The 24,226-nt window shown below is 36.3% G+C and overlaps 1 pseudogene; it reads left to right on the top strand.

Moving 5' to 3' along the window:
- The first annotated feature begins 18,355 nt into the window (after window positions 1–18,355).
- On the top strand, window positions 18,356–21,711 carry LOC136774890 (uncharacterized; annotated as a pseudogene).
- Window positions 21,712–24,226: the final 2,515 nt, after the last annotated feature.

Genomic DNA, 24,226 nt, shown 5'->3' with positions numbered 1-24,226 from the left:
TCCCTTCATTAATATTTTCTTTTACCTTTAGTAACCTCACTTTTTTTGACATTTCTGCTATTTCCACTTACAAGAAGCATTAGAGACAAAATCTGTTGGCAACGACCTATTTTATGTTGGCACTACACGGAATTGACCAATGAGGGCTCTCGGATTCCATGCTCCACGGCTCTATAGTCAACTAACACGAATCTCCTATGCTTCTCTGTTAGGATAAAACCCTGTATATATGGATGACCTTACATGTAATATTATGTATATATATATAAGGACCCCATGACCCCATCTTTCTCTTTTTGCATCCCTATACTTCAAGGAAGTTATATAGTGTAAAGAAGTTAATAAAAGACTGATTAGTGAAGTAAAAGTAAAATAAAAACGCTTAACAGAAAATTGGAGAACAGCAGTCATTTAATCTACCAACTATACATTTTCCTACAAATATGGCGGCTCCGCGCCATCTGTCGTCCGCACCTTTAACGAACATTACAGTTGGTATCCTTAGCAACTCGTTGTTGGTAGCCATGACTAAGGATATCCTGTTTTTTTTCTTTTTCCGTTTCCGGTTTTCGACTACTTCGTTCTCTTCCGTTACGTTCGAATGGTTTATTACGTGCATTATAAGTATCGACTTGTAAAAGTGGAATCGTATAAAAATGACAAATAGAATAAAGTTAAGGTTCAATGCCTACTGTAACGCATCCATCAGAGTTATCCTTCATTTCCTGGTGCAGCAAATGATGACAATCCCATGTGGCTAAGTTGTGCGTAAATTATAGCAATCCTCAGCATAGTATGGTTGTCGTGGAGATTGTTAGAGACATTGGATAGTATAGCTGTCCTTTTGGACAAGTACTAACCTAGCACCCTCCACCTTGGTGACCCCGACGTGATTACCGGGAGAAACTTTGAATTTTTCAGTGCGTTGAGACATAAAAAGAGTTTTCATACCGGTGAAAATGGCGGACGATAAAAAAGCCCCGCTGGAAAACGCGCGTGTTGAAGTGGATGCTGTGAGTGTAAAACCACCTCTTTTCTGGCGAAGTAAACGCGTTTGGTTCCGACAATTGGAAGCACAATTTCATACGGCTGGCATAAAAGTCGATGAAACCAAATTTAATTACTGTGACACTACTGGCTATCCTGAAGGATAGTATAGAAGGGGAGGGAGGAGTAATCCCTCACCGATCGCGTTCGCGTCCCAATAGGCGACTTCCTACAAGACCCGGGCGCCTTCGATGTGCTTTTAATAATACCCGAATATTTATTTATACAGAGGGTGTTCTAACCCTCGTACGCAAATATCGGGGATGGGGTGCTAATATAATAACTCACTAACTTCGGTTAAACTCTTTTTATTATAAAGTCTGTGCTCAATACAATACCCGGTTCTCTTTACACGGTATTGGGGTGTTATGCTAGGTCCTAAAGGTGGACGTGGCCTAAGTAGTGCGAACGCGGCTGAAGTCCCGATGACGTACTAGCTAGCCTCGTGCTCGAGCCACTAGTGGTATTCGCGGCGGTCCCACCGAGTCGCGCGGTACTCGCGCGCCACCGACGGATTCCTAAGTTAACCATTACGCGACGCTACGTGGATAAGTCCCTCTTCCCGCGCGTGCGCGTCACGCGACGGTTATTCGCACTCACTCCGTTCCCGCGTACTCAAACACAACAACGACCCGGATTGTTTACTCTCGAAAGTCTAAGGTCGCGAGTCCTCACGATAATTATACTAAGTCCGCGGCCTTGAACTGACTGAAGGGAACGTTCCTGTCAACGGTCAAACTCACACTGAGTCAATGTAAACGCGAACACCTTACTAATTCGCGCTTTTACACTCTATGACGTGATTTACAGGTCCGACGGAATGATCACTCCGCTAAGTTGCCCGCTTACCCTTGACAGGTGAGCCCGGCCAGCGACTCCCTATAAAACCGTTCGGTGATGCGAGCCCTAAAGCCCTAGCACACCCCGGGACGTCACTGGACTTTATCACAGAACGAATAATCACCCTAATTTCTGCTTACAATTGGCTGGCTTGCTTCTTTATCTCTCTCGGCTCTCTCTCTCTCTCTCTCTCTCTCTCTCCTTCGCTCTCTCTCCTTCGCTCTCTCTCCGTCTTTCTCGAGCGCGCTCCTCTTTTACTGGCCCTTAGGGCTGTAAGTTTCCTCTGGCCGGTATGGATTCGTGGCGGTGGCAGACGCTGCACTCTATCGCGCTTTCCAATATCTGTTCGGTAGCGGCTTTCACTGTCCTGTGGTTCGCACCGGCTGGGGAAACTATTTAAAGCACTCGATGTGTCACTTAAAACCTCCTAACTACGTGTGTCGGAGCAGCTCGCGGAAGCAGGTAAGGCCCTGCGCCTGTCCCGCCGCCTCCCCGCTACACCCATCGCGCGGCACTAGGGGGCCGACAAGTTATCGATCCTAGATCAATACTTATCGGTTGATAACTCCCTAGTTCGTACACGACCCGCCTATCTAGCGCTTGAGATTAGCAAAACACTAGATGGCAGCTATAGTAACGTTGCGAGAACGCAACATTACATTACGTACTACAAGCTTTGGACCCTCAGACACTCGAAGAAGTTGGGGATGCTATTTTTAATGAACCTCCAGGCGAACATTACAACAAAATTAAGCGATGCCTTGAAGAAGTTTTTGCGGACAGTGATGTTACGTTCTGGGTAGTCGTGGCCGCCTATCGGCAGTGTTGCCAGAAAGTAGACCATCGGTCTGCAGAATTTCCCCCTCCACTTACAGCCACAGATGCAGGCTCGTTTGCGTGAACCATCCCCACTTCTACCGCTGCCCGATGGTCATGACACAAGTAGAAACGTCCGTACATGTGTCGACTGGCTCCGCTCTCTCTCGGCTATCCTCGAATTAAACAGAGAGCGGAGATACTCTCTCGGACCTCTCTGTCTTTCTCGCTGTTAGCGTCTATCAGAAGATTCGAGGCAAAATCTTTCCGCTTTGCTTTACCGAAAATCTACCAATATTCGATGTTATTTACGTTTGCAGTCAAATGCCTTTATACATGATTTTCAGCATATTTATTTATAAGCATTCACTTATTTAAATCAATAATAAATTAAGGAAATGCGTATTTGATATACAATAATTATTTTAACTACAATTTCATTGTTATATTTCGCTTATTTCCGTAAAAGCTGTATTTCATTAATTTATTATTGATTTTAGTAAGTCAATGGTCATTAAAAAAAAATTTAATCTTAAAAAAAAAAGTACTCGGCAGGTATCGAACCCGGACCCACGAATCGCCACCCGGTTACCTTACCGCCTAGATCACGAGGCTTCTTCGGTGCACCGTAAACAAAAAGTCTTCTTAAGGAGGCTCCTGCGTCTACCATGCTAGTCAAATTGAATCTTAAATTTAATGATAACTTTTATGCATATATTTATACTTAAAAATCTTAAATATATTTATAATATATATAAATGCAGCAAAGTTTTAATAATATAATCATTAACAATTCAATAAATATTAATACAAATACTATCTTGAATTCGGCAGCGAAATAAAATTATGCGAAGACAGATTTGTCTTCCGTGCATGCGTGCCGATGTATGGTATATATATATATATATCTATATATATTACTATAGCATCGTTATAGGTTTCAAGGGGAGCTTGAATTAAGTATGAGCGTGAACAAAAAAATCCTGATAACTTCTTAGACTGATGTGATATCTGCAATATTTAACGCAATAAAAAATATGTGTTCCATGGTTTAATGTTTATTGTTAATTTATATTTGAAATTATTAAAAAACTATAATTTCCAGAGTATTTTATTTATCCTTTGACATAATTAATTAAAATAAAAATACAATTGTGACGATTAATTCTTTACTGAAAGTTTTCGTATGAAATTAGAATTTCAAATTGCGCGCGCTCACCCCGAACGTCGTACCCAAGATGGTGCTCAGCTGACTTCCCTACAGCTGCCGGAAATACCCCGAATTCATTTAAACTTTCGCTAATATCTCTTTTTTTAGTTCGATAACTGATATTTTCGTTAATGTCATTTGAAAGAGAAGATTTTTTCCTACAAATCTGCTATAATGAAATTACTGGACAACTAAGATTTCATTCGTAATTAATTGATTCAACTTTGTCTGCCATAAGAGTCCATGCTAAAATTGCCAACTTTGAGCTCTAATATCTTGAGTTTCTGACCGATAAGCGGTACAAATAAGGGCACCGTTAGATTCAGCGTGTTCTAATCTTTAAAATATGATATGTCCGAGTTCGAGACATTAGGCGCAGGAGCCTCCTTAAACACTTGAAATTTTCTTTTGAAGCGTATAAATAAACGAGCAACCGACAGCTTTATTCATTATTATTCTGTCATAATGGTACAAAAATTAAAGAATAATTATATATTGAATAGTTTTCAAAAGCTTTTCCAATAGCCAAGAACAAAGATAAATAATCAACGCTCGTAGTTTCCGTTCTTGGCTATTGGAAAAGCTTTTGAAAACTATTCAATATATAATTATTCTTTAATTTTTGTACCATTATGACAGAATAATAATGAATAAAGCTGTCGGTTGCTCGTTTATTTATACGCTTCAAAAGAAAATTTCAAGTCTTTAAGAAGACTTTTTGTTTACGGTGCACCGAAGAAGCCTCGTGGTCTAGGGCGTCTAGGTGGTAAGGTAACCGCGTGGCTATTCGCGGGTCCGGGTTCGATTCCTGCCGAGTACTTTTTTTTTAAGATTAAATTTTATTTTAATGACCATTGACTTACTAAAATCAATAATAAATTAATGAAATGAAGCTTTTGCGGAAATAAGCGAAATATAACGATGAAATTGTAGTTAAAATAATTATTATATATCAAATACGCATTTCCTTAATTTATTATTGATTTAAATAAGTCAATGCTTATAAATAAATATGCTGAAAATCATGTATAAAAGCATTTGGCTGCAAATGTAAATAACATCGAATATTGGTAGATTTTCGGTAAAGCGAAGCGGAAAGATTTTGCCTCGAATCGTCTGATAGACGCTGACAGCGAGAAAGACAGAGAGGTCCGAGAGAGTATCTCCGCTCTCTGTTTAATTCGAGGATAGCCGAGAGAGAGCGAAGCCAGTCGACACATGTACGGACGTTTCTACTTGTGTCCGTGAACATCGAGCAGCGGTAGAAGTGGGGATGGTTCACGCAAACGAGCCTGCATCTGAGGTTGTAAGTGGAGGGGGAAATTCTGCAGATAGACGGTCTACTTTTTGGCAACACTGCCTATCGGTCGAGTTTCGGCTGACTTGACACTACAGTCTGGGTCAGTAGAAACGCTGATTGAGCTTTGCTACTCACAGTACAATATACTAAAATATAACACTCCGAGCGGTAAGAATGTAATGTGTTGGCAAGGTTCGGGGTGAATGATAGTATGTATAAACATACGTTGGAACAGCAGATTTGACACAAACTTATGTATTTTCAGGTATTACAATTATACTTACAGTAAACGCTAATTATGCTGGAGCAGCATTCGCAGGCTTATTGACTATTCGTCACAACTATTAGAAAGACTAGACTCTCTTATGGTTGTAGGTTACTCGCACTAGTTAACTATGATCAGTTCGTAGTAGTGGTTATTATCTTTCAGAACCGTACGTGTCAGGCACGACTGAAAGATGCACACTTGCGATGATTACTACACGACTTGGTTAGGATTGACTATTACTAGACTTAACTACCAGTACACGGCGACTGGGCAAGAGGTTTTTAGAATACGGTGGAGTACTCTGCTCCCGTTGAACGAACACTAGAGTTACGACCTTGGAACGCGGATGATGCGGCAGCGGCTAAGCTTGCACAGAATAAGACTCAACTCGAGGGTCGCGGAACTCGCATATATGAAGGAGGCTTAATAGGTCATGTGTCGTCAGTAGCGCCATGATCTTTCGACACATGATAACCAAAAAGTCTCCACATCCACGGTCGACGCCCAAGGTTTGACGCATTTCCGGAAAAGAAGTCCGGGCGTTAGCAATGTGCAATACTACCGGTATTGCACACAGACGCGTGCGATCTACTTTGGTTCGGCGAAGTGGCTGACTCCTACGTTACAGTGAACAGAGGAGATTAAAATTACTCTTGAGCGAGCTCGAACTGGGAGACCAAAGACCTTCGCAATTATTTCGCCGAATGAAGGATCTAGCAAGTACAAAAATGTCTGATGATTTTTTAAAGTCCCTTTGATTACAGAGACTCCCGACGCAAGTTCAAGCCATCCTCTCCACGAGCGAAGTGGACTTGGCTACGTTAGCTAAACTAGCAGATCGAATTTGCGAAGTTTTCACTAATAATAGCTCTACGGTAGTAGCAAGTGTAAGCTCAACGAAGTCTACCTTGGAAGAGCAGATCTCGTCACTCTCCAAACAGGTATCAGAACTCGCTTGTACAGTCAAGAAGTATCGACGTAATCATTCCAGGTCAAGAGACAGATATAGCTCCAAGAACCGCAGGACATCTAAAGACAATCACTCTCAGGACAGGAGAAACGTATGTTGGTATCATCATCAGTTTGCGAACAAGGATAAAAAGTGCACAGAACCTTGTAATTGGAAAAATAGCGGTTCCCAGGAAAACCAGTAGGCCTGTAGGTCATGGCGACGAACTTGCAGTGTCAAAGTAGTCGCCTCACAATTGTAGATAAGAGCAGTGGTTACAAGTATTTAGTGAATACAGGAGCCAACGTATCCGTTTTCCCTGTAAAATTTACGAATCGGCATTGTAAGTCTGAAGAAACTCTTTTCGCTGCAAATGATACCAAAATTGCTACATATGGGACAAAAATTCTGACAGTTAGTCTAGGACTCCGCAGGAATTTCTGTTGGCCTTTCATTATCGCCGATGTCGCTACGCCAATACTAGGTACAGATTTTCTTTATCATTTTAACCTTTTAGTGGATGTGTGTCGCAGAAAATTAGTGGATCAGGAGACATCTCTGTTTGTGAACGGCCAAATTTCAAAGTCAGAGACTCCTAATGTTATCAGCATCTCTCATAAGTGTTAGTTCCAAAGTATAAATAAGGAATTCCCTGGAATCACGAGGACAAAAATTGTTCCAACCAAGGCCAAGCATAGTATTGTACATTTTATTGAGACCGCGGGACCACCTGTCACGGCTAAAGTTCGCAGGTTGGCGCCAGAGAAGCTCAAAGCAGCTAAAGTCGAATTTCAGTTCATGATGGAACAAGGGTTATGTCGACTTTCCAAAAGTTGCTGGGTCAGCCCTTTACACTTAGTGCCCAAGAGAAACGCAGATTGGCGACCTTACGGCGACTACCGCAGGCTGAACGAACGTACAGTTCCGGATAAGTACCCAATTCCTTTCCTACAAGATTGCTCACAATTTCTTCAAGGTACGAATATATTTTCCACAATCGATCTCGTACGAGTTTATCAATAAATTCTAGTGAATCCAGAGGACATACCGAAAACGGCTATAAACACCCCGTTTGGCCTCTTCGAATTCCCCTGCATGACCTTCGGACTTCGTAACGCGGCTCAGACGTTCCAACGCTTTATTAACGAGGTCACAAGAGACTTAGATTTTATCTACGTGTATGTAGACGATATTTTAGTAGCTTCTCACGGTGTTGAGGAACATTGCCAGCATCTTAGACTACTATTTAATAAACTTCAAAGCTATTGTGTAGTGATTAACCCAGATAAGGCTCAATTCGGTGTCTCATCAGTGTGTTTCCTAGGTCATATGATAAGTGAGAAAGGTATACAGCCCGCTTCTGAAAAAATAAAGGCATTAGTAGAGTTCGAGCAGCCAAAAACTGTTAAATCCCTAAGGCGTTTCCTAGGTATGGCAAATTTCTATAATAGATTTGTGAAGGGCATAGCAGAAACTCAAGCACCATTACATGAAGCCTGTGCAGGTGCGAAGAAAAACAGTTCCCAGCCAGGGAGGTGGAATGCAGAACTTTTACAAGCTTTTTAAACCATTAAGGATAAGCTTGCAACAGCAACATTATTAAGTTTTCCTAACGAAAAAGCTCGATTAGTCCTTCATACGGATGCTTCGGATAAGGCAATGGGAGCAGTCTTGCAACAAGAGATTGATGACAAACTAGAACCGCTTGCATTCTTCTCTAGAAAACTGACTCCTGCACAGTAACGCTATAGCACCTATGACCGAGAATTACAGGCCATATATTCTGCTATATAGCATTTTAGGTACATGTTGGAAGGACAAATGTTTGATATCGTCACAGACCACAAGCCATTAATATACGCTTTCACCAAGAAACCTGACCAACTCTCGCCAAGGCAGTGTAGACAACTTGCTTTAATATCCGAATTCACATCCAACATTAGGCATATTGCTGGAGAACACAACGTAATGGCAGATACCTTATCACGCGTGGATGCAATTGCTATGCCAGTGATTGTCAGCCTCCAAGAGATTGCTGAAGCCCAGGGTCAAGATCAGGAACTCCAAGAATTACTCCAAGCAGACAGCTCTTCGTTAAAATTGCAGGTCTTTCACTTATCAGACTCAGAAAGTGTTATTTACTGTGATAGTTCAACCAGTGTGATTCGACCTTTCATTCCCAAGGCTTTACGCCACAAAGTGTTTTCATCAATACATTGCCTGTCTCATCCCAGTGGTCGTGCAACCTTAAAAAGTGTTATACTAAGATTTATCTGGCCTAGTGTCAATAAATATGTCAAAGAGAGGTCAAGATCCTATGTAGAGTGCCAACGAGCCAAAGTTAACAGACATACACACTCATCACCAGCAAAAATCCCAGTACCAGATCAACGTTTCAATCATGTGCACCTGGAGTTGGTAGGACCCTTACCCCTGCCTGATGGTTACAAATACCTACTTACAGTGATCAACAGATACATACTTTGGCCAGAAGCTATTCCTTTAAAAACCACTAATACTGCTACAACAGCTCAACATTTCTTAGCGCAGTGGGTTGCAAGATATGGTTCACCAGCAACAATAACGACAGATCAAGGATCGCAAATTGAGTCTGCCTTGTTTAAATCCCTTGCTAGATTTCTAGTAGCTGAAAAGACTCGCACAACGGTGTATCACCCTGAGGCAAATGGTATCTTGGAACGATGGCATAAATCCCTAAAAGCTGCATTAATGTGTCATGAGAGTAAATGGACCGATGCATTACCTTTTGTGTTGCTTGGACTAAGGACTGCTTATAAGGAAGATCTTAAGGCTTCACCTGCTGAATTTGTGTACGGATCTACACTGGAAATTCCCAACGAGTTCTTCGAGGAGCAGAACCAAACTAATAAGGATTTTTTACTTGGTAACATTCGTTCTAGAATCAAAATCCTACGTCCAGTTTCAACCTCTTATCATACAGCAGTCAAGCCATTTGTTTACAAAGATCTTCAGTCACGTTCACACGTTTTTGTTAGGATTGATTCAACCAGGCTGTCACTAGACGCACCTTACTCTGGACCGCATGAAATATTGCAGCGTGTATCAGAAAAGATCTTTGCTATAGATTTAAATGGTAAAAGAGTTGTGGTGAACATTAACAGATTGAAACCAGCACACCTTATAGCGGAATCAGTGCATCAAACTTCAAGGGTACTCTATAATAACACTACGACAATTGTAACATGCAATAAATCAACTGACAGCTCAGCAAAAAGGTTAGGTGATCATCCAAGTCCATCAGCACATTCATCACGTACTACTGTCAACCAATGAGAGCACATCGCCTCGTGTTAAGAAAACTCTAAAATTCAATATTTAAACTAGTATAAATCTTAACCTGTAAATATTGTAAAAATTATGTACATTAATTTTGTAATAACTTAGCATAGACTTGTTACACTAGAGGGGGAGCCCTATGGCGGCTCCGCGCCATCTGTCGTCCGCAGCCTTAACGAACATTACAGTTGGTATTCTTATCAACTTATTGTTGGTAGCTGTGACTAAGGATATCCCGTTTTCTTTCTTTTTCCGTTTCCGGTTTTCGACTACTTCGTTCTCTTCCGTTACGTTCGAATGGTTTATTACGTGCATTGTAAGTATCGACTTGTAAAAGTGGAATCGTATAAACATGACAAATAGAATAAAGTTAAGGCTCAATGCCCAGTGTAACGCATCCATCAGAGTTATCCTTAATTTCCTGGTGCAGCAAATGATGACAATCCCATGTGGCTAAGTTGTGCGTGTATTATAGCAGTCCTTAGCATAGTATGGTTGTCGTGGAGATCAAGAGACACGGTAGTGTCTCGACGGCAAGTACATAAAAGTAGGTATAGACGTGTCTATACCGCCGTCCAGGCACTACTGTATCTTATACAGCAAGATTGGCCGTCTCAATTTTTAAATCGATTTTTTCCGTAAATGAAACACTGTCATTGTTAGAGACATTGGATAGTATAGCTGTCCTTTTGGACAAGTACCAACCTAGCACCCTCCACACTAACCTACCGTAACTCCCTCTCTTGAAAGAAACTGGAATAATATGAAGGAAGTAATGGCGTCAAGAGAAGAATCTTTATATTGTAAGCTAAGATATAAAAATATAATATCCAAAGACATCTCTCTTTAATTAACTTTATAAGTGGTAGTGAATCTATTTTAATAGTTATGATAAAGAAGAAAATTATATTAGTGTGTGTTCCTTTTTACAACCCATAGTAAATTGAAACTGAACACATGTAAACAAAAAGAAGAGATGCAAAATTTTATTTTTGATATGACAAAAGAGAAACTAATATTGGAGCAGCAGGAGTTAAAAGAGAAAGTGAAGTTAGCAAAGTTTTTGGCAGAAAAAGAAGTGTAAGTGCTAATATGCTTAGTATATAAGAAGATTCAAGTAGACTAAAAATTTAAAAAAATTTTTAGGGGTGCTCATTGTTATTCCAATTAAATATAACAATTTAAAATTAATGAAGATTCAAAAAAAGGCTGCAAATTAAATATATGCACATGGTATTATATATGCACGTACTATTTATGTTCAAAAAAAGTTATTCCTAATTAAGAATTTAATAATTTTTTAATTCATTTAAGTATTTTTATTTAAAGTATTTTCATTACCAAGTAAGCACATTATTATTGGTTAAACATAAAAAAAATATTAACAAGCATTTAAAATATATTAGTTAAACATTCTTTGTACAATATTATTTCTTACTATAAAACCACCCCCAGATTCATTAGGCAACTGCTCATTATTACATTGAAGAGTTCCAGCATCTTCATCTAAAAGATTGTCATTAAATTGTAGTGCTAAATTATGCAAGACACCGCAAGCTGCTACTACTGCAGTAGATCTATTTATACTTAAGCTTAACCCTTTTGACAGTTATAGAAATCGCCTTTTCCAAACTCCAAAAGTTCTTTCGACAACCATCTTTGTTCTGGATTGAATTAAATTATATCTGGAAGACATTTTTTATTACAAAATATTAAATAACAAATTCAAGAATAATATAATACTAAATAAATTTGTTTCGTTGTTACCTTTCTTCTTCTTCAGTTTGTGGATTAGGAAAAGATGTTAGCAGGCATGTGAGTGAAGGATATCCTGCATCTCCAACTAGCATTCCTTTCAGCTCTCTCTGTTGAAAGCGTATAAATACTCTGGAGTTTTGTAAAATTCTTGAATCATGTTCTCTTCCTGAAGAATCTAGTACTAAATCTAAAAACTCCATACGGGGTCCTACTATAGTCTGTATAGAAAGCAAATAAGTATATTAATTATATAGATATTATAACATATATATTAAACAATATGTATAAAAAGATAAGAAGGTAAATATATTTTAGAAGTATATTGAATTATCATTAATGTTTTGTACCTGCACATTTAAGGGGATCCATCGAGGTCAAGTATTTTAACATCCAAATTTATCGTAAACTATTAGGAATATAAATTTTTTAGTAAGGACCAATTTTAATCATTGTAACAAGCTCTATCGCTCTAAACAGCCCTTTTTTTAAAAAAGAATAAAAAAAAGATCAATTAATAATTTCAACTCTATATAAGAAATGGCGAACTATAACGAAAAAAGGGGCCTTTACTGCCATAGGGGAGACATCAACGAGTAATTTGAGACCAAAAAGAAGCTTATATTCCAAAAAATGTAGAAGTTATTTGGCTAGAATCAATTCCGCCAGAAGAACGACAAGTTTGAATCTGTTTTACCAACGCAGACACACCACGATATATTAGACAAGGACAAACATATTAGCACTCTCGCTTTAGTAGGAGAAATGAGTGTACCCCACCACCAACAAATAGAATGACAAAATCTTGCTTGCTAGCGCCTCTGTCGGTGTGAAATTGTAGCGCGGAAGAACAAACATGATTTATATTCAGATGTAAAAAAAAGCATTTGGATAATTCTGACTTTATGAACATTCTTCATAATTCAACGAAAATCTGCATATATTGTTTTCATGTTTTTCCTACATCTGAAAGCCGAGAAAAATGGATAAAACTGTAAAGATGCACGAATCTGAGCAAGCATGGTCGCGAGCCTCTCTTTGTTGAACGACACGAACGAACCAACACAAAGAAGCGACACTGCGGAGTCGCCTATCGGTGTGGATTCATGGCAAAACTAGACATTCATGATTTTTTACAGGTGAAAGCAAAGGTTTCTTGGAAAATTAATGGATCTACCCCTATTCTACATTATGTAACGAATCTGTGCATATTTTTACGACTTTCCAAAGACGAGAAAAATGGATAAAACTGTAGATTCGCTAATGTCGTTCAACACAGAGAGGCTCGCGACCATGTTTGCTCAGATTCGTGCATCTTTACAGTTTTATCCATATTTCCCGGCTTTGGAAAGTCGTAAAAATATGAGAATAATATGCACAGATTCGTTACATAATGTAGAATAGGGGTAGATCCTTCGATTTTCCAAGAAACCTTTGGTTTCACCTGTAAAAAATCATGAATGCCTAGTATTGCCATGAATCCACACTGATAGGAGACTCCGCAGCGTCGCTTCTTTGTGTTGGTTCGTTCGTGTCGTTCAACAAAGAGAGGCTGGCGACCATGCTTGCTCGGATTCGTGCATCTTTACAGTTTTATCCTTTTTTCTCGGCTTTCAGATGTAGGAAAAACATGAAAACAATATGTGCAGATTTTCGTTGAATTATGAAGAATGTTCATAAAGCCAGAATTATCCAAATGCTCTTTTTTACATCTGAATATAAATCATGTTTACTCTTCCGCGCTACAATTTCACACCGACAGAGGCGCTAGCAAGCAAGATTTTGTCGTTCTATTTGTTGGTGGTGGGGTACACTCATTTCTCTTACTAAAGCGAGAGAGCTAATACGTTTGTCCTTGTCTAATATATCGTGGTGCGTCCGCGATGAAAAACAGATTCAAACTTGTCGTTCTTCGGGCTGAATCGATTTTAGCCAAATAACTTCTACATTGTTTAGAATATAAGCTTCTTTTTGGTCTCAAATTACTCGTTGATGTCTCCCCTATGGCAGTAAAGGCCCCTTTTGTCGTTAAAGTTCGCCATTTCTTATATAGAGTTGAAATTATTAATTGATCTTTTTTTTTATTCTTTTTTTTAAAAGGGGCTCTTTAGAGCGATAGAGCTTTTTATAATTATTAAAATTGGTCTTTACTAAAAAATTGATATTCCTAATAGTTTACGATAAATTTGGATGTTAAAATACTTGACCTCGATGGATCCCCTTAAGGAAAAGTATCCTTTCCTATTTCTATAGTTTTCGGCTAATCCTGCAAAATTAATACTCCCTAATCTAACATAGGTACAATCAATGGCTCCTGTGATATTTGGAAGACCTATTGCTCCTGTCCCATACCTTAATTTGTTAAATAATTTTATATTTTCTTCAACTGCTTACTCATTTGTGGGGATCTTTATATATTTGTACAGTAAGCTTGCTAAGATTGCAGACACTCTGTAAACTATCTGGCTAACAGTTGATTGATTTATATATGTAAGATCTCCGATTACTTTCTATAATAAAAGAGCAAAGTAATAATTATATAGACTTTCTCTCTAATTATAAAAGCAATATTAAAAAATATTTGTTACTTGAAAACTAGCAGTAGCATAGAATCTTAAACATATCAGTAACTGCATTTCAGGTGCAATTGGTAATCCTCTGTTATTATATTTTTCTAGAGCAAACTTAACTACTGGCAGTAGCCCATGCATAACAGATTGATTAGAAAATCTATATCTGACATTAAATTCCTCTTCACTGTAAAATACGAAAGGGTCTATCTTATCTCTTAAACAATCTCTCACTCTAAGAATTTCATTTTCTTCCTCAGATGAGGAATCTGAGCTTAATAAGCTTAAACTAAATAACCCTAATATGGAATTAGCCACCATCCTGTTATATAATATTTTTTAAATTATATACAATTATATTTATTATATTATAGGTATAGCAATAAATTAATTTTTTTACTATAGATATAAATATTCTTATTTTATATATATTGTGACGTGGCCAATCCTACGCGTTTTGGTGGCGTCACAAACTTAATTGTTAAAACCCTCCTCTCGCTCTCGGTTGCACCCTCGAGATTGAATATTTTAAAATTATGCTGGAAACTGGCAAATAAGCGATTTTATGAGCATGTTAGAATAAGCTTTTCAGCCCAAGGTCAAGGGAGGCTCCAGGATCACATCGGAACCCCGCCACCAATAAAGGTTAGAGATCTTATCCGCTCATTTCTTAATTTCTCGTGTTGCTATCGTCGTGGACTATTTGCTTTGGTGGTATACTATGCCTTTCAGTTGGATTTCCGAACATTGCTCACACTGACATTGAAAATTAATTGTACGGCGTGTCTATCTAGGTGAGGGCTCTGCCCCTTCTCGTTCCAACGACCTCCTTAACCTAAGGGAGAAAAGGCATCGCCACCGAACTCATCCGACGGGGTACCGCAGTTTCTTTCCTTCCTTACGAGCCCACCTGTATCTCGACCCACCAAGGGACAAGGCCTAGACGGAGGAGGATCTCTCGAAGTCAAGGCAAAGAATCATTGCATTGGGAAGGATTAACTGTCACCTGCTCATGCTTTCCCGTGCTGTCTATCCATGGTTGATTCGCGCCCAGCAGTGTCCTACACTTCTCGCCACCGCTGCCGCCGACGAAAATATTTAGAGTCGTCCCGGACAAAGCTGACTCCGGACGACCGAAAAGAAGAGAAAAGAGCTAGAGAAGAGGATAGCCTAATACCGCGGATCCTCGTGAATCTTCGGTAATCCGATCGATATCCGAACCTATTAATCACTATGTGGGGATAATCGTGAGGTACCGAGATCACTGAATCGCTCTGGAAGTCGAAATTTGGCACTGGTTGGAGTACGACTTGAATCTGGAGCTTCTCGAACCTGACCTGCGAACGCTTCCAGGGGCTTAGTCGAATCTACCGGACCAGTGTTGTCCTGGGGAAACTACCGTATTCGAGAGGAGAGTTTGAGGAGAAAAATTTGGGGAAATTGAGCGGATCGGTGAGTGCCTCCCTCAGGTCGACCATGCCAGTAAATGCCTAATTTCTTTATATCGAGTCATTTATGGTAGTATGCCAAAAATCCGTTAATTCTTGCTTGCGTGTGATCATAGCCGTAAATTTGAAGACGAGTCGTTGAAGTAAATTTCAAAGTAGAGTATCGGGAAGTAAGCTGGGGAGAAACTAATTATTTCTTCTTGTAGTTAGTTATCGTTGGCGGCGTCGCGCGTCGGGGCCTACCTGTCGTAGGCTCGACATAATTGTCGATTTATTTATAGAGTCTCGCCGGGATGAAATTGCCCGAGTTTTGTATCGTTTAACGGATTGATAGTCCAAGATTGAGTATCACCGGACATTAATTCCGTCTCCAGCTCATTCTCCGTTTGAGGAATATGTTCTCCGCTTTTGAGGCGTGTGAGATTTGCAGAGTTTTGTTTGAACAGATATTCGTGACGAATTAATTGACGGTATAGATGATTAGCCATGATCATAGGCCATACTCACCACCTTTTCTTTAAACCTTATTGTATCTTCCTGATGTACCTCCACCTTAACCCTTTAACGTCCAAAATGTCAAAATTTCTTGCACGTTTTCAAAGTGATTTTTTCCTATGTAATTGGCGTTGAAAAAATTCTTGAACCACATATTCTGATGTAAAATTGTATGCTCTTTCAGAATCCGTTGCCAGAATCATGATAAAACTCACAGGAAAAGAGATATGCTCGATTGAAACATAAAAAACACCTAAATTTTCGAAAAAAAAAATTTTTAGGATTTTTTTTCGAAGTGTTACGGTGAAGATATCACCTTGCGACCGTGATCAAAGGTGATCATGGGAGTTGAAGTTTAACAGGGAATTTTTTTGTTGACCTTGAACCATCGCTTCTTTACAAAATGGCGGAAAAAACGAATTTTTTTTTTCAATCTTCATCAATTTTTTTCTCGAAATCTATGTTCTTTAGAAAAAAATTCATAAAAACAAAAATGCCTTAGAATCGCTCGAGGAACATTCTCAAATTTTTTCAGAATTTTTTGAGACAATTTTTGATTTTCCGGGAAACTTGTGAAATGGAATTTTCAAAAATGTCTCCAACAATTCTGAAAAATTTTTAGGATGTTTTTTCGAGTGCTTCTAAGACATTTTTGTTCTTATGAATTTTTTTCTAAAGTCCATAGATTTCGAGAAAAAAATTGATAAAGTTGAAAAAATAAAAATTCGTTTCGGCCGATGTTTTGAAAACCTATTGGTAAAAAAACGTTCTGTCTACGAAAACTCGGAAAAAATTTTACAATATTGCTCGAATGATTCTAACTTATTTTCATTCTTTTTTCAAAGACATAGATTCCGACAAAAATTTCATCCTTTATTTCCATTTCATTTCGGCAGATAAGCGTAATTTTTGGTCTCATGTATTCATGAATATTCGTCTTTTTTTGTTCTCTTCTTTCGTATTTTTGTACATACGGATGAGTGATAAATAAACGAAATCATTAATTTCATACATTATGTCGCGGAAACGTGTAAGATCTTCTGAATATGAATCAGATTCTTCAGATAGTGATTCAGAACGCAACGTATTGATTCCGGATCCTGACTATTCAGGTTCCGATGATTCTGGTTCCGATTTTGATTCAGATTGCGAACATGAAATACCCAATATCACTTACAATAAAGCTCGTGCAAATTATTCTGAAAAACAAGATAAACTTGAAAAAGGTCATGAATTCACTTGGATTGAGGGTGAAAAGTTACACCCTGATTCTTGTGAAGATAAAGTATTATTGTCCGAATCGCAAAAAAAGAAAATACGTAGGAGCGAACCTTTTCAATTGTTTGAAACCTTTTTTCTATTGAAATGAAAAAATATATTATTGATGCGTGTAAAGACAATGGTGATGATCTGAAATTGAAAGATCTTGATACTTTTATTGGAATAGTTATTATTTCTACATTCAATCCCAGAAAATCACAGAGAGATTACTGGTCATCTGATCCGTATTTATCTAATGAAGTAGTTTCTTCTGCAATGTCTCGCCAACAATTTGAAATCACAAAATCTAAATTGAAGTTTTCAAAAAACAAAGACAAAGATTCAAATGATCGAGGATGGCGCGTTCGTTCTCTACTGAAACTTTTTCAAAATAACATCATGAAATTCGGAATATGGAGAACTGCTCTATCCGTTGATGAGATGATGGCCAAATCCTATGCAAAAACTGTTTTGAAACAATTTATTCGAGGAAAACCGATAAGATTTGGTTTGAAATTTTGGGGCTTGTGTACTTCGGACGGCTATCTACTAAATTTGGATCTTTATTGCGGCAAGAATTCTCAAATTGGAGATAAGTTATCTAAATGTGCTTTAGGTTCACGAGTAGTATTATATTTATTACAACCATTTTTTCAAATAATAAGTTATAACAAAATTTCTCAATTTCATCTGTACTTTGACAACTTCTTCACGAACATGGATTTGGTAATACATTTGAAGAAATTGCGTTTGAAATGCACTGGTACTATCAGAGATAATCGAGTCAATGAAAAAAATGTGCTTGATAAGAAAGCTCCAAGAGGGACATATGTGGTGAAGCACGACGTAAACAGTGGCATAAATTTCATTACTATCATGGATTCGAAGCCCGTCTCAATAGCTTCAACTGCAGCAGGTGTCAATCCTCTATCTATTTCAAAAAGATACAGCGCAGAGGCTAAATCTAAAATTGAAATACCTTTTCTGCAAGCTTTTCACCTATATAACAAATTCATGGGAGGTGTTGACCTGCATGACGGACATTGCAATTACATACTCCCAAGTATACGATCAAAAAAATGGACATGGGTAGTTTTTTTGAGACTTATACAGACGTCTATTACTAATTCTCTTGTAATTTTCAATGCTGCTAACGATGGAAAGAAAAAAGTAGGAATAAAAGAGTTCACTATTTCGATTGCCAAATACTACTTACAAAAAAGTAGTCGCAAAAGTAAAGCACATGGACGATCTAATAGTGACAAATTGAGGATTTGTTCGAATGGAAACTGTCCAATAAGAACAAGAATTTTCTGCAAAACATGTAATTTAAATATTTGCAATAAATGTTGGCTAAAAAAGCACACCTAAAAGTATGAATAAGTGAGAGGCAAGGGGACTCACGGAAAACAACCACCACAAGACGTGAGAGGCAAGGGGACTCACGGGAAAAAAGCACCCCAAAGGAGACAGAATTTTACCACGTCCACGCCGTAGTCTCTGGGTAACGCTAAGAGTAAAAAAATCTTCCTAAAATTTGCACAGAAATCGTTTTTTACCAATAGGTTTTTAGAACATAGCGGCCGAAACGAATTTTTATTTTTTCAACTTTATCAATTTTTTTCTCGAAATCTATGGACTTTAGAAAAAAATTCATAAGAACAAAAATGTCTTAGAAGCACTCGAAAAAACATCCTAAAAATTTTTCAGAATTTTTGGAGACATTTTTGAAAATTCCATTTCACAAGTTTCCCGGAAAATCAAAAATTGTCTCAAAAAATTCTGAAAAAATTTGAGAATGTTCCTCGAGCGATTCTAAGGCATTTTTGTTTTTATGAATTTTTTTCTAAAGAACATAGATTTCGAGAAAAAAATTGATGAAGATTGAAAAAAAAAATTCGTTTTTTCCGCCATTTTGTAAAGAAGCGATGGTTCAAGGTCAACAAAAAAATTCCCTGTTAAACTTCAACTCCCATGATCACCTTTGATCACGGTCGCAAGGTGATATCTTCACCGTAACACTTCGAAAAAAAATCCTAAAAATTTTTTTTTTCGAAAATTTAGGTGTTTTTTATGTTTCAATCGAGCATATCTCTTTTCCTGTGAGTTTTATCATGATTCTGGCAACGGATTCTGAAAGAGCATACAATTTTACATCAGAATATGTGGTTCAAGAATTTTTTCAACGCCAATTACATAGGAAAAAATCATTTTGAAAACGTGCAAGAAATTTTGACATTTTGGACGTTAATGGGTTAAATAGAGCCAAAGTCTCTGAGTACAATTTAAGAAAGTGGTTTAAAGAAATAAATACGTATTTAATATCTGAGGACTTGCTATCAATAGAGCTAAGTAGACTTTTTAACTGTAATGAAACTGGTACGTATAATTTATTCATTTATTTTCTACGTTCAATATTCTCTTATTTATTGAATCATTTATTAGTCTTAATTTTTTAACAGGAATATCTTTAAATCCTGAGCCTACAACTGTGTTAGCTCCTAAAGGTTATAAAAATGTTTTAAAAATTGTGGGAAATAATGAAAAGCAGAATATCACAACTCGTGTAAATGGCAATGCAGCAGGTGATCTAGCTCCAACGTTTATAGTATTTGCTGGAAAAAGACAACCGGATCAAGCTGCTGAAAATGCACCTGAACTTTTTGTATTTGGCCATTCAGATAATGGATGGATGACATCTTAAATATTTTATGAGTACATATCGAATGTTTTTAATCCTTGGCTGCAAAACCAAAAAATTAAGAAGCCAGTGATTTTATATATAGATGGACATACATCTCACATGACTCTGCATCTAAGTAAATTTTGTTCGCAGAATTAAATAGTTTTAATAGCATTACATACAAACGTAACCCATATACATCAACCTATATATGTTGCCCTTTTTAGAACATTAAAGATAAATTGGCAGAAGGTGTGTGAAGAATTTTGCCGAAATTCTTTAATAGTCAATATAAAGAAATATCAGTTTGCACCTCTTCTACAGAAAACTTTAAGTTCTGTTAATTTAAAAACAATATTGCAAAATGGTTTCAAAAAGTGTGGCTTCTATCCATTTAGTGTCAATGCAATTGACTTTAAGAAAGTGTTTCGTCTCAGAAAAAGTGATCAAGTAGACAACACAGAAATTGTGCGAATATATGATACGACTGATAGTGCTAGCAAATTAGAAATGTTTGAAAAATTCTTAAGCGAAGAACAGTTGAATTCTTTCAAGCTTAATAAGAGTCCTTTGTGGAATGGTATTAAAGAAGATAAAAGCTTATTTCTCATTTGGTATAAGTTGTCGTGTGGTGTAGGTGATGAAACACATAATAGCTGTGATACTCATAAGGTATTGATTTTTATTAACTATCTGTTAAAATAGTAATTGCATGACATTTTTTATATTTTTATGTGCTTACTTATATTTATTTAGAATGACTCTCAAACTCATCAGCCAGAAAATGTTAATGGTATTAATATTACTGAAATGCCTTTTTTAAATAAGGAGACAGTTATCACTGGGACTTCTGTGGAAAATGCAAATTTAATGAATGACTGCAACAATAGACAGGTACTAAAACATTAAGATATTAATAACTTTTCTGAAAATAGTTTTTAGGAAATACTTTTATAAATATATACGTATCTAAACATTAACAATAAAGTCAAACAAGCTTTAACCTGAATTACATTAAAAAGAAAAAAAGAAGGTAAATATATACTTAGTTATATCCGTATTATAATTGAATAATTTTTCCAGATTGAGACGGAAGACAGAAATAACGACAAAATACGTGTAATATTAGAACATGGTAACAATCTTAATCTTGAGATAGTCAGTGAAAATGTTGTAAATGAAATAAGTGAGTTACCAATGGAAGATGAATGCATTTCTAATGTTGATACTCAAGTCGCTTTGGAAGATGAAATTATTATTAAAGATTTAAGTTCTTTAGTTATAGACCCAATTAATATTATTAAAACTGATCTAGTCAATGATTTACCTTTTATTGATTCGAACCAAAATATTGAAACAACTGATAATAAAATAACTTTAATAAAAGATAATGAAGAAATATATGTAAAAAGACATGAAGTAATGACTTGTATATCAGTAAACGCGATAAATGATCCTAACAATAATAAAGGTAAACTGAATTCAGAACTTGAAATTAAGTCATCTGATATAGTTACAACAAATGATTTAAATCAGACGGGGAATTCCAAAACTGGCATTAAAAGATTTTTATTATGGCGAGATGAATCTTTGTTAAATAAAGCAAGCAGTGCCAAGCCTATTAAAAAAGTTCAAATGCCGCCTGTGATATCAGGAGCTGAATGGCAAAAAATTGTTCAAAAGAAAGAAAATGAGAAAAAAACGAAAATAGAAAATGCAATATTAAAAAAACAAATTAAAAGAGAAAGATAAGAGGAAGCAAAAATTAAGAAAGAAGAATTAAAAAAGAAACAAGAAGAAGATAAAATATTAAAAAAGCAGAACAGAGTTGCTAAAGAAAAACAGAAGTTATCAAAACAAAGAATTAAAGTATTAGAAGAGAAAAATAGGCTGAAAAAAGAAACGCTTGAAAGAAACAAAGAAAGAGAAGAAATTAAAAAAAAATGAATAACTCCAAAGATCGTTAGAAAAAGAAAACTAATATATTTTTCATTTGTATTTATACAGTTTGTTACTTTTCACAAATTTTAATTATAATATGTATGCCAAATGAAATAAAGTTTTCTACATTTTGTACCTGGAAATCACGTAGAAATACCAATATTTTTTAAAATACCTAGTCTCATGTTATTATTAACAGTAAGCAAATCAGAAATATTTGCAACGCAGTAATTGGGAAACCCGTAGTATTTGCCGCACAGTAATAGAAACATGAGGCGCAGTAATATCGGAAGTGTGATTTTTATTATACTTATGATCTTTTACATTTAAATGTGTTCTCAAACATATTTTTAAATTTGTTCATAATAATCGGATACCTAAAATTTGACTTGGTAAAAAAATTTATTCTAGTTTATTGAAAAGGTTGTGTTTATTATAGCTTTGAAGTTAATCCTAAAACTTTGTCCACAGTAATACCCACATTTACCCTACCACTTATTAATTTACATGTTACCTTTACCAGAGATGAAACGGGAGATTGCTCATGGCAGGGTCCTAAAATAATCTTTGTCGGTAAGCGGCGCTGATGTTTGTAGACGTCGAAATTTCCATAAAACCACTAACGCCATTTGTCGGACGCGAATGAGAAGCACTTTGTTAGGCACACACACCATTACTGTGGTGCGTATGCGTGTGCAACCTCCTTCGGTTAACATCGCTCAGCTTCGGACATCTTCGCTATACATCGAGTTTGAGAGAGAACGGCATAGTTTTATCGGATCTCTCTCTCCCTCTCAATCTAACTTTCGTTTAGCCGAAGAGCCGAGTAAAATTCCTTTTCGTCCTTCTGCTTCATTCCTCCTCCATCTTTCAAACCTCAGATTCGAGTTCCATTCCATACAATAAATTTTTTTTTTATTGTAGAATGTTTATTTATTGCCATGAACATATATGATTAAAAAATTTGTAAAAATAGGGTTTTAATATTCCATAGTTACGCTCAAAAGATCTTAAGTCCTACACTTTAAATACTCTTATAAAAATTTAATTTTTATTTCGTTATCAATTCAAATAAGTTAATAATGATTACTATAAATATTCTAAAATTATAAAAAATGAAAAAAAAAGAATCGAAGAAGTCGCGAACCTGGGCTCACCGGTTCCAAAAGCCGAGATATTACCACATGCGCTATAAGAGATTTAAGGATATAGATGGTAAAATTGCATAAACTTTATAGCTACAAATTCACGTACTCTTTTTGTTACACAGATTCAAGTATACCTTCTTTCGATATATTTATACTTTATACTGTGAAATTAAACCAAATGTATAAAAATATTAGTAGGTTAATTATATGGCCCTAGAATCGTTAATACATTATCTATAAATTTGCCGTTTTGACTCTTAAATTAATTTACAGAGACACATAAAACATTAATTTGTTCTGTTTAATTAATAACTGTATGTTTAGAAAAAAATAAGCTTGTAATTATACAGAAATATTAATTTAAATAGTCGAAGCGGTGAATTTGTAGAGTAATAAATATTAACGATTAAGATGACTGGCGCGTTAAATCATGCATGTAATAAAATGAAAAATACAATCTTTTAAAAAAAAAACCCAAATTCTAAAGGGAAATGAAAAAATATTTGGTAATAAAATGGCATGCGATGCAAATATAAAAGTGAAGTGTTCTGTGTTTCACATTGCGTTTTAAATATTAATTGACACTTCAGAATTACTAATTCAGTCAAAAAGCCGGAATTAATTTATTAAAAATTTAAAAGATGTATATATTATATATTAGATGTCTAGGGCCATATAATTAACCTAATAACATTTATATACATTTGGTTTAATTTCACAGTATAAAGAATAAATATATCGAAAGAAGGTATACTTATATCTGTGTAACATGGAAAGTACGCAAATTTGTAGTTATAAAGTTTATGCAAGTTTATCATCTATATCCTTAAATCTCTTATAGCGCATGTGGTAAGATCTCGGCTTTTGGAACCGGTGAGCCCAGGTTCGCGACTTCTTCGACTCTTTTTTTTTCATTTTTTATAATTTTAGAATATTTATAGTAATCATTAATAACTTATTTGAATTGATAACGAAATAAAAATTAAATTTTTATAAGAGTATTTAAAGTGTAGGACTTAATAAAGATCTTTTGAGCGTAACTATGGAATATTAAAACCCTATTTTTACAAATTTTTTAATCATATATGTTCATGGCAATAAATAAACATTCTACAATAAAAAAAAAAATTTATTGTATGGAATGGAACTCGAATCTGAGGTTGGAAAGATGGAGGAGG

The sequence above is a fragment of the Prorops nasuta genome, unplaced genomic scaffold (genome assembly GCF_024137725.1).
Source record: "Prorops nasuta isolate Cenicafe-Biocafe unplaced genomic scaffold, Cenicafe_Pnas_1.2 PNAS00007, whole genome shotgun sequence".
NCBI lineage: Eukaryota > Metazoa > Arthropoda > Insecta > Hymenoptera > Bethylidae > Prorops > Prorops nasuta.
This window is presented reverse-complemented; position numbering and strand designations above follow the sequence as displayed.